The sequence below is a fragment of the Pinus tabuliformis genome, chromosome 1_2 (assembly GCF_031772625.1).
Source record: "Pinus tabuliformis cultivar Carrire ecotype Pingquan chromosome 1_2, CPIR1, whole genome shotgun sequence".
NCBI lineage: Eukaryota > Viridiplantae > Streptophyta > Pinopsida > Pinales > Pinaceae > Pinus > Pinus tabuliformis.
Window position 1 is genome coordinate 153,024,875 of NC_142298.1, and position 13,510 is coordinate 153,038,384.

The window sequence follows — 13,510 nt, forward strand, 5'->3', positions numbered from 1 at the left end:
TATAAACTTATAGACGGAGCTTGAAGTCAAGCCAGCTAGCCTTCGAACTGCATTTGCTATGCAAGTGCAAAGTAGATCAACGTTGCTTGAGTCAATCTCTAGGTTTTGTTTATGAATTAAACGATTGATTTACAAGCTTTCTAATTTCCCTCGTGGTGGCTCTAGTAACCTCCTTAGATCTACCCTTGTGATTGATTTACTGATTACCACTTGCTCGGCCTAAATCCCTGAACTGAACTGCAAACTGTGATCCGGAACCCAATCAAAGTCTCATCCCTGGTCCAGCGCACTATCTGTTCTGTGAACTTCAAATGCAGCGCACTTCCCGAGTGTAGTAGGTGCGTTGCATTTCAGTTTCACTGTGTTACAGGTGCGCTGATCAGACAAGGCCTTGTTCCTAAAATTTGGTTTCTGTGTTCACTCTTTTCAGCTCTATTCAGGAGTTTTGCTACCTGTAGTCAATACACCTCTGTTTGAAACACCTTTCCTTGCTGTTATTCCACCTCCATTGTGCAAAGAACTGTAAATGTTTTTATGTATTTTTGAGTCATTTTCAGTTCTCCTTTATAAAGAAGTAGCGTAATTGTACTGTCGTTTCTTGATTTGAAAGTGTCGCAACTGTCGTTTTCAGTCATAGAAGAGAATCTGATTGTTCTTGATAGTTGATTACACTGTTACTCTTGTATTTGATCTGAATTAGTAATTTTTCTAGTGTCGAAAACAAGTTTTCAATTCCAAATCGCAAAGTGTTGTCATTGTCCTCATTTTGTTTTGAAAAGATACTTGTTAGTAATTGTCGCTTTGGAAAATAATTCAGATTTGCGCTTAGCTTTCTTTTTATCATTCACACATTAAGGAGGCTGAAAACAAATAGATGCATGTGCATTTGCATTTAGACTGTTTTTTGGTTTGATTTAGGACATTGCATATAGTGTGTGCTCTCTGCTCTTTGTTGAAAGAACGTTATCTCTCTTTCCTTAGTAGCTAGGATTTTCATTGCAAAAAGAAGATTAAATGACTGTTTATCATCTTAGATTGCATTTTAGGAATTGTACATCTACATCACGCGGTGAAACTGAAAGGCAAATTTCTTAAGCAAGATCAACCATGAAACAAATTTAATGAATCTAAAAACGCTTTGGAACCTAACACACAACATCTAGAAGTCTAGGCTAGAGACGTATTCCGGTGTCGTAAAGCCTGGTAACTGTTGTTTTCACTGTTGGTTGGGTGATTCCTTCACTTTGAGACGATAAGTGCCAGTACGAACTTGTGTTCCCACGTACCGTCGAGTATATTTTGGGAGACCACAATAGGCTTTATCCTTTATCCATAGGAAGCCGTGTCTGCCGCCCTATCGATCGCAATGCACTGAACATAGCATTCGGGAAGATTGACTGCCGTACCATAAAAAGTATTCTGCAGTTTTGCGATTGGTTTGGTAATCCCTCTATCTAGATTTCTAGAGCAGTCCCTTTCATTCCTTTTCAGACTCCTTAATGGAAAAGGTCCATCTGAGCACTTGTCACTTCAGGCTCATTAAAAATCGAAGGCGACTAGAGTCATCTTTTGTTTTTTCTCGACTCTTAAAAATTGAAAAAACAAGTTGTGTCAAAGTGTCTAAAATTTATTTTAAACGGAATAATCATCACCTTTCCTACGTTGATCTTAAGTTGAGAAAAATGGAGTCCACCAACCAAGGAGTTCCCCTTGGAGGAAATCCTAGTCCCTTCTCTTCTTGGGGAGATGTTGGTGCACCCCATATGGCCACATTGTCTCTTCCAGGATTGACAATCGGCTTGCCCGTATGGCTCTTCTCGACTTCTGTCATTCAGAACACTGTAATTCCTGAACAATTAAGTCAGCATCTAAACGATATTAGAGTTACCCCCCAACCCTCTACTTCGTCCAATTCTTCCTCTCCTCCTTCCTCTTTTCTTGATGAAGCTGGTAAAGCCCAAAATCAAGTAACTGAGAAGAAGAAGGGGAAGAAGAAGAAAGAGAAGAAGAAGAAGGAGCCAAAGTCGAAAAGGGGCAACCAAGCATCGTATAGCAAAAATCTACACACTGCACCGACCAGGCCTAAATCGCCATGTGTCATTTGCAAAGGAGACCACTATCATTGAGATTGTCCTTGCATCCCTCTTATCTTAAGGGACTGGTCTCCTCGTTTGCACAATCCAGTGTCATCAACCTCTGATGATCATGTTGAGAATACACTTTCAACTTGTGAAAGTGAAGCCCCTGGACAAAAAGGAAAGTATAAATTTCCTTGTAAATTGTGTGAAGGCGATCATGCCGTCCACCATTGTCCCTTCCTAGATGAAGCTAAAAGAGTCTTGGACGACCGTCCGATTTCACCGTTACAGCTTCCTCCTGGATACAAGAAACTCTTGCCGAGTCCGTCACTAGTTGAAAATCTGGCTGACATGCCCTTGTGGTCGGCCGAAGCATCTATCATTGAAGATAAACCATCTGAATCCATACTAGACAAAATTCAAAAGGTCGAGGTGGCAGTTGACCCGGTCGTGCCTTCAGAGGATCAATCTTCAGATGATACAGTCACCGAAGAGAACAAGAATGACACTGTTCAAATTCTCTTCGTAAACACAGACTCCGATGAACATGGGGGCAGTCTACCCGTTCCTTTACCGGAGGAAGGAAGTTTGTCAAAGTCATACCCGGCCATCTATTTGGTCCCACCTCCAAGAAAACTGGTTGTTTCCATTGACTGGAATCTACTAGGTAGACCCCGTTTACTGGCTAGTGTACCATTCCAAATCATTTCTCAAGTATATAGAATGGTTATGGCTGGTACCATCATAGATGAGGGGGCTTCTGTGAGTATCCTTTCCTCAACTTCTTGGAAATCGCTTGGTTCACCATCGCTTTTGCCTGAAATGAGAAATATAAAAGGCTTTGACAAAGGAACCAGTCGACCGTTAGGGATCCTTCCCGATGTGCTGATAACATTGAGAAGGAAAATTGTTCACATGAATGTAATGGTAGTCCAAGGACCCCTGGATTATAATCTACTCCTTGGACGAGACTATATTTATTACATGGGAGCCATTGTCTCCTCACTCTTTAGAGTAATGTGTTTTCCGCACGAAGGAAGAGTGGTCAAGTTTTTAGACCAGCTTTCATTCCCCGGTTCACACATAGCAAATAGTCATATACCAACCTTGAATGGTCTATTCACGCAAGGAATGTCTCATCAATCCCCAGTCTGTCCTCCTGATGAGCGCGAGTGATTCGGAGGGCATGACTGAAACCCAGGGGGCATGCACCCTAGCTTGTTTCGACATGAAAACTTCAGGTATAGGGTAGGTTTCCGTGAAGGATATCTGAATAGTCTGACACACCCGTCCGTTTAGGAAAAGGGGATTAAACTAGAATAAGATTCCCTCGTCAAAGTTATGTGAGTGGAGGCGTCTGTGCCACTCACCTTTGTCTATTTCGGTAGACATCGCCGAAGAAGTGTTTTGTTTGTGGCAGAAATAGAAAAATATTTGGTAACCTGAAAAAGGTAGGCCTTTCCTGATAAAACAAATGTTTTGTCTGCAAATTGAGGGGTAACCTGAAAAGGTAGGCCTTTCCCGATAAAACAAATGTTTTGTCTGCAAATTGAGGGGTAACCTTGAAACTCTATTTCACTATACCTAGGGGCATGCAAACCTTTTGGCATGCAAGCGAAGAGTGACCATTTATTTTTTAAATTTATAGGCCCTCTAACCCTTTAAACTCATAGGATTGGTCGTTGCCTAACTTGCATAAAGAAAGGATGTGGGGCAAAGCTTTGAAATAATGCCATTTTTAGATGAGACCTCCTTATTATGCGACTGGATTAATCGAGCAGTTTTAACATGGAATTCAAGCTTGTTAAAAAATAAACATAAGCAATGAGCAAGTGTTTCCCCCAGCATTTAAGCTCATTAAAAAAGGAACCAATTTCTGGTAAATAACCATCGTGAATGTATTACTTCAGCCTTTGAAGCCTTGGTCGTGTTCTCATCATCACCTCCACTCTGTATTGGCCGATCATTCACCTCCACTTGATTGTTTACCCATTTTGAGGAATAGCTGCGAAGAGTGATCTTATTAGCCATCCTTGTGACACTGTCGTGATTGGAAAATTCCAAACCTTACCTGGAATCAACTGCTACCCAAATCTATCACTTGTTCCTCAAAAACGAGTCTCCTTTAAGCTCTTTTCAACTGACTCGTAAAATATGAAAATATTGTCGAGCCATTGGCCTCTCCAGCTCGTTAAAGTGACCGGAAGTGCTATACCTCCTTTAGATTTTAATATTTTTGGACCTGAGGGATTATTACACAAAAAGATCGAGCGCTTGTCTTGTTCGGCTCGTTAAAATTACCAAAAATTCATCCCTTTCGTATTATTTTATACTTTTTTGGACTTAAGGGATTAGATGACAAAAAAGGATTTTTGGAGTTTCCTTTACATTCCTTTTCAGACTCTCTAAAATTGAAAAGGATTGAGTTATCTTTGTCATTAAACTCGTTAAAACCTAATAGCGACAAACTTGTTCATAACAGACAAGAACAAGTTTCATTATCGCTGGCTCGTTAAAACATAGCAATGGGTTTGCCCGAAGGGAAAATTATAGAACAAGCATATGTTATCCTCCTCAAGCTTGACAAAAATAAAGAGGTACTGGTCGGCAATGACTGGGGAAAAATTGGGAAGAAAACTTGAAGAAACTTTGTTGGTAGCAAGTCGCTCTTGAACATGACACTTTCACTCCACATTCGAGTCGGGTTGGGTTGTTCCATTCACTGGTCACATCACCATGGTTCCACCACACCATCCACATTTGCGGTTAATGCTACCAATCCATCATGTCAGTGTCGCCGATATGTTCAAGAGAAGTCGCTAAGAGAATTCACCTGTGTCTCACCCACTATAATACATTTTCACTCCATTCTTTCATGACCGCCACCCTGAACCGTATATCAACAGATTGTTTTCACCTCCATTAAAATCATTTGCTCCGTTCCGTGTCATTGATGTGGGATCCACTAAGGCCCTCCTATGATAGATCGCTTCTTGTCAACATCAGCTCATTATCCAAGAAGTCAATCTAGGAACAACCCTTTCAGTACTTTGAAGCTTGCATGCCTCAATGGCAAGTTTCTCACTTCCGGCGACAGGTTTACATCAATGGCCTTCGACCGAAAGATTTTGTGTGGTGTTCGACGCAAAGTCCCTTATTCAAACCACGTGAATTGTACTGCAGTACCTTGAGGATCATTATCATTACTGGTGATTCCTCTCGCGCCTATTAACAGCTTACATCATTGGTTGGTAATCAGGCGATGTCTTTCCATGTTCTACTCCAGAACATCTCTCACATGGATCGACTTGTACTTTGAGTGAAGATCGGACGAGATTGAAGACCCCGGATCTAGTTTCATCCATCCGGGCTGCGATATATATTCAGGAAAATAAAGACATCAAATGTACATCATTGCTGCACAGATAATAATCCAATCTAAGGGATGATGGCTTTACCAGAATCATCAGTCTACACTCAGACGATTTTCTGTCCTATATACATGAAAATGAATTTATAAAGCTGAGCATGGGAATGCCCGCCTCAGCTAGATCATGAAAATAAGATGAAGATAATGTATTGTATTGTATCTTATTACAGGTCTCCTTCCAACTCGAAAAAACTTCGGATCCTCATGATAAAGCATTTCACCCAACATCAAAAAGATTAACGACCTCATGCTTTAGGGGGAAACTGTTATAGAAATTTATGGGCACTGCAACCCCAAGAAAAAATGTCCATAAACCAAGGGCTCCTAAGTCCCTAAAGGTGTTATTCCAACCCCTAAAAGAACAAGGTCAACTGATTATAGCATCTCCTAAAAGTTCTCCGTGAAAAACTAATCAGAACTGGTCAAAACTGGACCATTTCACCTGCTCCATAGGCAAAGTGTGTTGCATCCCACCTGAATACACACAGTAGGTGTGATGCATGTCAAAAAACCCTTCTATGGGGTGCGATGGGCGAGAAGGGACAAATGGCAAGGTCAATCCGCAAGGTGGAGGAGCATGGAATCTTCCAGAAACCTCTCATGTGTCACTTGCCTCTCTGAATTTGACCAAGGATGAGTAAGAGATCATCAATCTCCAAGTGGAATCAAGAACTATCAGAGGGAAGACACTAATCAAATCTCAAAAGTTGACTCACCTCCATTGTAGACATCTATATATGGATCCCTCATCCTAGAGATCTAGAGGCTGGAATTTTGTATCTTGTAAGGAAGTGCTGTTGGTTTCTTGGTGCAAAATCATAGTGTTGGGTGATCTAAGCTTTTCATGAGGTGAAGAAGGGATTTCTTGCTTAGAGGATGATGCTGGGTCAGAACAATTGGTTGTAATCCTCTTTGCTTTTTCTTGATTATCAATAAAGCTATTCAAGTTTTCCTCCACATTCTTGTATGGTTGATGATTTATGCATTTGTGTGGTCATTGTACATCTTATCCTATATTGTTTATGATAATAGATCTATATTCTTGGATAGTGTTATGCTGCTTTGATTACAGGTACTCTTTGAAGCTGGGTAGACACGGAAGCGAGTGGCAAAGACCTACCAGAAGAGAGAGGAATCGAGCAAGGAACCAAGCGCAAGATAGAGGTTGGTCTCCTTATTCTTCTCTTATCTATTTCTCATAAAGGAAAATGAAAGTAGTTTTTAGTGTGTTTGTTTCTAAGGTAGCTACTAGCCTTAGTGGGATTAGCAGCTCTGCATAGACACTATTCCCGATAACACCCCCCCTTCGTTGCATTGATTGCGTAGCGGGGGGGTCACAGGGGGTTTGAGTGGTGCAGGTAACCCCACTCTATGGGGTCCAGGGCAACGCCCCAGAAATTTTTGTTTTTTGGACCCTATATTAGGTTGGGTGGACCTACCTATGGTTTTGTGCATGATTTTTCACACATGGTTTTGGACGCAATGGTTTTCGATCCATGGTTTTGGACACGATGGTTTTCGGTCCATGGTATTGGATGCTTCGGCATGTATAAATGTTGGCATTATGACATAGGTTTGGTTTGATGACATAAGTGTTTTCCTTGATGGCAACTCTCTCAAATGGCAGAATCAGTTTAGGCTCTCAGAATGAAAGAAAATGAAGTACCCGCAGGTGTAGCGAAAAAAAGGTGCGGACATACGCAGGTGCGCCGAACAAAAGCTGTCGTCATGTACGCAGGTTCTCCGAACAAAAAGTGCAGACGTAAAGTACACACACTTTCATGTAGAGAAAAGTACGCACATGGGAAATCTTATGGTTGGTCCATGGTATTTAGTCCAACATTTTTGATCCTATGGTTTTGGTCCATGGTTTTTCATCTAAAGTATTGAACCAGGTTTTGGGTCCCTAGTATTGGATCTCTATGGTTTTGGACCATGGTTTGAGTAAGGCCTAGTCTATGAAAAGGAAAGGAGATCATTTGGCTTGGGCACCGATGTGTTGAATATCCTAAGAAGAGAAAGATCTGAAATTATGTGATCGGTTGGTGAAATTCTGTGATCTGAGAAGGCGCGGACGTACGCAGGTTTCTATTGGTGAAGTTACGGACTTTTCCCTTGAAATATGTTTTAGCTGCTTGTGTCTATTTTTGCAGTGTTCAGGGTTCTGACTTGGTGCCTGGTTACTGGTACTGTGTTCTAAGAAGCTATTGTTTCAGTAATTGTACAAGGAAGTTGGTTGATTGCAGATCTATTTGATGTTTGATTGATATTCATGGATCCAGTTTGAAAATTTATGAAACGTTGTCGTGGGAAGAAAAGAGAAGCTTTTTGTAGGTCAGCACCTACGCACTAGTACCTCAGCTAGTACAAGAGCTAAGGGGGTTGTAGCTCCCTTCCAGAAGAGTCTGGAGAATGAGAGAAGGTTGTAGCCTTCTGCATTTTGAAGCCTGTGTGCTGGTATAAGACTGCACCAGTACAGAATCATTGTAAAAGGAAGTTTCTAATTGAAAGAAGATAGAGACATATTGCAGCAGGTGGTTTTCACCCACATTGGGTTTCCACCTTATATCTTGTGTTCCTTTGTGTGATTGTCTACTCTAATTTTCTATTCCTGCTTACTGTTATATGGTTCTGACACACAGATTAATGATCAATATCTGAAGAATAAATTAAATTATAAGTCAGGAAGGTATAAACAAGTTTCATTAGTCAGATCTGCTAATCTTTATATAAGTTGAAAAAGAATTTGATAATATTGTTTCACCCCCCCTCTCAGTATTATTTTCAACAATTGGTATCAAAGCAGGTCCTTCAGGAAAAGCTTGATCGCTTGAAGGAAAATCTATCATCATGAGCAACTACGAAAAGGAAGAATCTATCATGCCACCGATTTTTGATGGGAGAAACTTCGACTATTGGAAGGTAAGAATCACTGCCTATATTCAATCTCTTGGTACAGAAGTTTGGGATATTGTGGAAACGGGATACACTTTTCCATCAGCAAGTCCTACAGATGCAGCTGGTAAAAAGTAGTATGAAACAAATGCAAAAGCTATCAATACTCTATTAGGAAGTCTATCTCAATCAGAATTCGTCAAGGTTATACAACTCAAAAGCGCAAAAGAAATATGGGACAAGATCGTTCTGAGCTATGAAGGAGCTGAACAGGTAAAATGAGAAAAATTACAAACTCTTAGAATTCAATATGGAAGCCTCAGAATGCATAATGATGAAAGTGTGGCTAGCTATTTCCTACATGTAGATCAGATTTTAAATTGTATGAAACACTTGGGTGAAGAAATAAAAGAATTTGTTTTGGTTGAAAAGGTTCTAAGATCTTTGTCTCCTAAGTTTGATTCAAAAGTTTCTGCCATAGAAGAAAAGCAGAATCTGCAGAGCCTTACCATGTCATAGCTGCACGGAATTCTAACTGCTTATGAAATGAGAAAAGGAGGACCATCAGATATGAGAGAAGCTGCATTCAAGGCTTCAGGAAAAGGGGATTACTATGAGCCAGGACATATGTCAGAAGAAGAGGAAGAATCAAATTTTGTCAAGAACCTTCAATGGGGAACTGGAAGATTCAGAGGTAAGTTGCCTTTCAAATTATTTGCTTGTGGTAGAGTCGGTCATTATGCTGCAAAATGTCCTCATAAAGATAAATTAGACAAAGTTAAGGAACCTGTTAGATGGAACAGAAAATAGAATGTAAATAAGAAGAGCTATTACACGCATGAAGATAGTGATGGATTGTGAAATAGTGATGGAGATGAACAAGGTAATGATGATAGACTTTTGATGGCTTTTGAAGATGATGATTTCTTGGATGCTATAAATGAAGAAGGTCTTTATGAAGAAATTTCTAAACTTAAAGTTTGTTTAGAGGAAAAGAAAATGATTATAGATACTCTAACATTCCAACTTGTTGAAAAAGATAAACACAATGAAGAGTTAGAATGTGAAATTGTGGGACTTAGAAAAGAAATTGAGAAAACAAAAGCCCTTAATCTCATATTTTCTAAAGGATCTGAAACTCTATATGAGATTATCAAAGTGCAGCATTCTCCTCTAATCAAGACTAGTCTCGGATATTCCGAAGAAGCATATCAAGCTCAGAAGCAAGCGTAGAAGCCATGCACCTCCAAAAGTTATCTTGATGCAGCAAGGAGGAGTGAACAAGTTGACAATTGACAACAAAAGCATAATGCAGATCACCAGGTAAATCAGGGACAATTTTCTTCAAGAATGATCAAAGATTATCAAGTAAATCGGGGGCAATCTACATCAAGGATGAACAGAAGCTTCAACCGCCCACAGGTAAATCATTCTCATATTGGCTCAAGAATGGATGGAAACTACAATCATATGGTTGGTAGATTTGATAATCGCAGGAATTTCTTCAATGGCCAATGTTTCTCTTGTCATAACTTTGGTCATAAAGCTGCTCAATGTGTTGCCTACAAGACCATCATGACTAGGGAAGCTCAAAAACAAAGGAGTATGACAGGAATCATGAAAAGAACCTACAATAACTTCTATGATCTTGAAAATGAAATAGAATGTTCTATCTGTAACAACTTTAGTCATGAGGATTCTGAATGTAGAAGTAGGTTTCGGCAAACAACTCAGAAGGAGCAAGCCTCATTGAATTCCAAAACATGGAAAAAGAAAGAAACGCAACTAGAAAGATGTGGGATAGCCCTATATGTGGAAGGACAGGAAAATCAATGGTACATCGACAGTGGGTGCTCGAAACATATGATAGGTAATAAAGAAAAACTCCAGTCATATAGTGCCTTAGAAACGGAAAAGAAGGTCTCATTTGGAAATGACACCCCTACATTCATAAAAGGTAAAGGCTCTGTTCATTTGAAAGAAAAGGTCAAGGCTGGTAATGTTATGTATGTTTATGGCTTAAAGCATAATTTATTAAGTGTCAGTCAGATGTGTGATCAAGGAACTGAGGTAATATTTCGATCAAATGGATGTATTGTTCGTGACCTTGATACAGGAAAAACAGTGATCAGAGGCATAAGAACTCCAAATAACTTATACGTACTCAAGGGAGAACCTCAACAATGCTACTTAAGCAAGAATGATGAACACTGGCTATGGCATAGAAGACTGGGGCATCTTAGCTTCTCTCAGATCAGGAAAGCATGCAAATATCAGGCAGTTCGTGATCTTCCTGACATTAGAATTCCAAACAATACAATATGCAAAACATGTCAATTTGGTAAGTAAACCAGAACTAATTTCCCTGAGGAGGAAGGATCAGCTAGCAGGCCACTTGAACTTGTCCACACTGATATATGTGGTCCAACTAGGAAGAGGTCACCTTGAGGAGAAGAGTATTTCATATTGTTCATTAACGATTTTTCAAGGATGTGTTGGATAGGACTCATGAAGTATAAAGATGAAGCTTTCAAAAAGTTCAAGTCATTCAAAGATTTGGTTGAAAACGAATCAGATCGTAGAATCAACTTTCTCAAATCTGATCGAGGAGGGGAATTTACCTCAGATGAGTTTTTCGATTTTTGTGAAGAACATGGAATAAGAAGGGAATTTTCTGCTGCAAGGACTCCTCAGCAAAATGGAGTTGTGGAAAGGATGAACAGAACAGTTCAACAAATGGCTCGTGCTATGCTTTATGAGTTTGGAACTCCCGCAACCTTCTGGGGTGAAGCTGCATTTGCCGCTGTTACTATTCTCAACAAGACAAACGTCTGGGTAAATAGCACTCAGAATCCTCATGAACTTTGGTACGGTAAGACTCCCATGGTAAAATACTTCAAAATTTTTGGAAGAAAATGCTACATTTAAAGGAATGATGAAAATCTTGGCAAGTTTGAACCTAGAGCAGATGAAGGCATTTTACTTGGCTACTCTCCCCACAACAAAGCTTACAAATGTTACAAAAAAAGACTTGGTAAAATTGTTGAAAGCATTGATGTAGTGGTTGATGAAGAAGGAAACACTCCTAGGTAGGTAAAATCTGAAGATTTCGAAGAAGACTATCCGTCAACATCAAATCAGATTCATGACGAAGAAGAAACCCATGAGGCACTAGAAGAATAGATAAGGATAGAAGAAAAGACTCCATCTAGATATGTTCAGAAAAATCATCTAGAATCTCAAATCTTGGGGCAGAAAGAGGCAGGTGTACAAACAAGAAGAACCATTTCAGAAGCTTCAAAATATCTAGCATTACTCTCCTCCACTGAACTGCAGAACGTAAGAGAGGCTTACAAAGATGAGTGCTAGGTCAAGGCCATGGAAGAAGAACTTGAGCAGATTGAAAAGAATAACACTTGGGAGTTGGTTCCTAGACCAAAAGATAAGAATGTCATAGGGACAAAGTGGATTTTCAAAAATAAGCTAAATGAAAATGGGGATGTGGTTAAAAACAAGGCAAGAATTGTTTGTAAAGGATATGCGCAACAAGAAGGAGTAGACTTTGAAGAAAATTTTGCTCCAGTTGCAAAACTTGAGGCCATAAGAATGTTCCTTGCTCTCTCTAGCTTTCAGAAGTTTAAAGTATTTCAGATGGACGTAAAATCTGCCTTTCTGAATGGAGACTTAAATGAAAAAGTATATATTGAACAACTGGATGGGTTTATTCTTGGAAATGATCCAAAACTTGTATGCAGGCTCAAAAAGGCACTCTATGGCCTTAAACAGGCCCCAAGGGCATTGTATTATCAGTTAGATAAGTACCTCCATCAACAAGGTTTTATAATAGGATCAACTGATAGCAATCTGTATATAAAAATTGACAATGATAAGTTGCTGATACTGGTTGTGTATGTTGATGATATCATCTTTGGTAGCAATGAAGAAGACATGAGTCAAAATTTGGCCTTGGTGATGCAGAAAGAGTTTGAAATGTCCATGCTTGGTGAGCTCACATATTTTCTTGGTTTACAAGTCCAACAAAACAAAGATGGCATTTTTCTATCTCAAACCAAATATCTCAAGCATATCTTGAAGAAATATGGGATGGAGGATTTGAAACCAGTATGTACCCCTATCGTGACAGGATGCAGCCTCAGCGCAAATGATGAATCAACAGTAGTACATCAACCAACCTATAGATCCATGATTGGTAGTCTGCTCTATCTAATAGGTACCCGACCAGACATTATGCATGCAGTGGGTATAGTTGGAAGATTTCAGGCAAATCCAAAGGAAACTAATCTTCAGGCAGTTAAGAGAATTTTCAAGTATCTTCAAGGAACTCAAAACTATGGCTTATGGTATCCTAGAGGTACAGATCTCACACTTCATGCATACACAAATGCGGATTGGGCAGGAAGTGTGGATGATAGGAAAAGAACTAGTGGTGGTGCATTCTTCATGGGTCCTAGATTAGTATCTTGGTTTAGCAAGAAACAAAGCTCTATTGCATTATCTACAGCTGAAGCAGAATATGTAGCTGCTGCATCTTGCTGCACACAACTCCTTTGGATGATGCAAACATTTCAAGATCTTCAAATCACCTGCACTCCACCTATCTCTATTTTCTGTGACAATACAAGTGCAATCAGTATTTCAAAGAATCCTGTCATGCACTCAAAGACTAAGCACATACAGATCAAGTATCATTTTCTCTGAGAACAAGTGCTTGAACAAAAGGTCAAATTGGAGTATGTTCCCTCTAAGGAACAAGTTGCTGATATTCTCACCAAACCACTACCCAGGGAGACCTTTGAATACCTCAGACAAAAGCTGGGGTAGTTGATGCATCATCTTGTTGTTGAATCTTGTCTATTTCAGAGATTGTTGGTTGTATGCGAGTTTCATATGGGGTATACGCGTACATATGTTGGTTTATGTGGGTACAGTCAACTTGAAGAAGAGCAAGGATGAAGAGTCTGATATGGGTCTGTCAGAGACAATCTGGCACAGGTTCAGGGGGAGCATATATTCTTCTAATAATGCATTGTTGGCATTATCATAGAAGATCTTGGTTCAATTCTTTGGTTGTCTTGATTTCAGGAGG